The sequence below is a fragment of the Halyomorpha halys genome, unplaced genomic scaffold, assembly GCF_000696795.3.
Source record: "Halyomorpha halys isolate HHAL.00 unplaced genomic scaffold, Hhal_1.1 Scaffold315.1, whole genome shotgun sequence".
Taxonomy (NCBI): domain Eukaryota; kingdom Metazoa; phylum Arthropoda; class Insecta; order Hemiptera; family Pentatomidae; genus Halyomorpha; species Halyomorpha halys.
The window spans coordinates 64,315-67,559 of record NW_027105587.1 but is presented as its reverse complement, the minus strand read 5'-3'; the positions used below and the strand labels follow the sequence as shown (position 1 = coordinate 67,559).

General features: G+C 29.4%; 1 non-coding gene across 1 annotated transcript in view; it reads left to right on the top strand.

Moving 5' to 3' along the window:
* Positions 1-3,245, top strand: part of LOC106681168 (uncharacterized) — a 7,510-nt gene that overhangs the window by 568 nt on the left and 3,697 nt on the right. The window contains exon 2 of the transcript XR_010844786.1: positions 734-971. This is a non-coding gene — a transcript (uncharacterized protein). The remainder of the gene's footprint in view (positions 1-733; positions 972-3,245) is intronic.

The window sequence follows — 3,245 nt, the reverse complement described above, 5'->3', positions numbered from 1 at the left end:
TATGGATGAAACTGCATGGACAGAATCAGTTTTTGCTATAGAAGGGAAGGGTCTGTAGGGATTTGCTAGCAGTAGTAAAAAACAGATTCATATCACTTTAACAGTAAATGTAACACATTGGCAACAGGACACAGGTCTAATTTGCAGGAAGGGTAGGTAAACAGTTCATTAATGTAAATATACTTCAACAAGCAAGAAGAATTGGAATGAATGCTCACAGTTACCTCAAAAACAATTTTAATTGTATAAAAACTATTTAAGCTAATTTTATTCCTGTAACATCATGGCCAAAATCAGTTTTTACTAAAGAAGTGAAGGAACATCAAGCAGAAAAATTTAAACCTCGTGAACAAATGGCATTGGAACCTTATAGTATAGTCATGCTTAGGTGGTTGAGTGGTGATGTACAAGCCTCCACAAGGAAAAAAAAAATAAAGCATGATGCATAATTTTTAATAAGTAAATTTAATCAATGGAATTTGTTCTATACCTTATTTCACCTCAAGCTACCATCTTCTTTCACAATTATTTATTAGATGTCAAAATTTGATATTCAGCACTTCTTTCTCTTCTAGCTCCACAATCCCACAGCTCTTGGTCACTTTGAAAAGTGTTCAATTCTTGAAAAATAAAATTTTGTATTAATTCTTCACTTTTATTTACTTCAAAAAACACTGTTATTTAATTTCTATTTTATTCAATATATTAATTGAAAAAATATATTTGGTTATAGCAAGAAAACAAGAAATCAATAAGAGGAGAAAAGCGGAAGAAACCATTAATTATAACAGAAGAAGAAGAAATAGAAATTGCCACAAAAAGCATTATGCTTGAGGAGGATAACTCCAATGATTCAAGTCGCTTGCATCCTGACACAGACCCTTCCTTAGTGAGGGTAGCAACTGACATTCTCAGTGGAGTCGACAAGCATGTAGAAGTGGAGTACATGAGCAGGGTTGATTCCCTCTCTGGTAGGTTGGTTTTAATTGCTCAATAAAACATTTACTAGAGGATTTTGAAAAGTTATTAGATTTCATATTCTCTCTATGATGAGATAAATATAAAATGTAATTTTCTACAATGCGTTATATATAAAATACAGTATTTGACACAAAAAATTTTAGTATTTAATTATTTTTACTGACAAAGATATACAAAGTAGAGACATAAAGTGTAAAGACATATACCAACTCCTTTTTTATATTTTGGTACATATGTTATCAAATTAAATTTACATATTTCACTGAATTTACAAATTTCACAATTTTTTACATATTTTATTCCTTATTTTTATTAATAACAGAACTTGATTATGGACAGGTATAAAACAAAGTCTTCAAAATATCAGGTGATATTCTCCTATAGTAGCCTGTTGGCCTTCAGTATTCATTAGAATGAGTTTTAACTTACTCCTTAATACAATTATTATTTCCAAGATCTGAAACCGGACCCATTTCATTTTTGTTTATTATTTTCAATAATGATTGTTTTTAATAAAGAAAAAAAGATAATTTAACACCTCCTTTTAGGTTTCCCATTACAAAATATGTAGAATCAAAAATTAAATTTTTGCAAAGTTTCTCTAAAACTGGAGACCAAATTTTTCGAGACTAAGCACCAAAGTTACTTGTCACTCAATGAAAATCCTTGGAATACCATTACATTCTGCTTTATAGTTCATAAATGGTGGCTTATTAGATGATTCCTACAGCCATATTTCGGCCAATTATGAAGATACAAGAAAACTCCTCAATGTTTAGTAATTACATTCTTCATAATTTTTGATATTTATGCTGCCCATATAGATCTTAATTGAACTAATATAAGTGAAGATACAGACAATTTTGTGTATCAGACTTTGAACCCAAAGTTATGTGGAACATTGTGTGAGTGGACACATCAGACATTTTATTATTTGTTATTTGTTGATATAATATAATAACTAATTTAAAAAAGAACCAAAATTGTATAGTAATTTTTAGCATTTTTACTGTGTGCAAGGCAGTTTCCAGTGTCAATATGAGAGTCAGAAGAAATTTATAAGATTTTAAAGCAACATTTCCAGGCTTCTGATTTGATAATTTTTTTTTTCTAAATTAGTATTGTTGAGACAAACATGAGTTTCAGTTGATGAGGCAACTGATATGGAAGTCTTTTATATTTCTAATATCATGCATTGTTGGTATTTGTCCAGTTTTCCCTTGAAGCCATTTCTTTAATGCCAAGCGGTTTTTGAACGACTATGAATCTTTTTTGGCCAAATGTTGTGCTACCTGAGAAAGTATTATATTTTTCTTTGTTAGATAGCATTACGAACATGAATAAAACAACCCCTCAAAATATTTGATCGTAAAATTCTTCATGTTTCATGTTTTGCTTGTGTTGTAAGCTGTTTGGCCTGAATTTTCAGAGATTGAGTTGTTGATTTCATTTGTTAAAAAGGACCTTTTTGGAAAGTTCAAAATCATAGACAAAATTTTCAAGGAAAATTACTCTGAAAAAACAATGCCTCCTCAGCCGATGGTTACTAGATGTGGAAGTTGGAGACTAAGGAGTACTGCACCAATAACTTTGTTTGAATGATAGATGTTTTTTAAAGATTTATGGTGAACCAGCTGCTCAAGCTCAAAACTTTTTGTTCAATCCGATTTTGAAAAATAATGTAGCTTATATTTCCTGCAATTATGCTTCCATTGCACTCACTATCCTGCAGCTAGAATTTCAGATTGTGCCTCAAAAACTTAGTAGTTATTAATGAAGTAAAAGGCAAAATGAAAGACACCTCAGAAAAAAAAGAAATGGAATTCAGATAAAACTGCAAAATGTTTTAAAAACATATCTAGGCTTTAAATACCTATAGCTAAGGTAATTCATGAAAATGAGATGAAGGAAATTGTCAACCGTGTTAATGGTTTGAAAGTTGGTAATAAGGACTGATGTGACATAATTTTATGCTTACAAAGTTTCTAGCTGTTTCCCATGATAGTGAGCAGATAGGTTTTTGAAATGCATAAATTAAACAATTTTATTGCATTTAAAAAAAAAAAACATGTTTCACATATTTGTTTTAAAATTATTAGATATATTTGTACATATTTAGCATTTTTAACTGTATGGAAATCCTAAACCTATTTATAATTATACAGTTAATATTCACATATTTAGTACCTATACCTATACCTAATATATCTATAAACTAATTTAGTATAACCTATTAATAATGTTTTTTTTTTTAATTTTTAAAA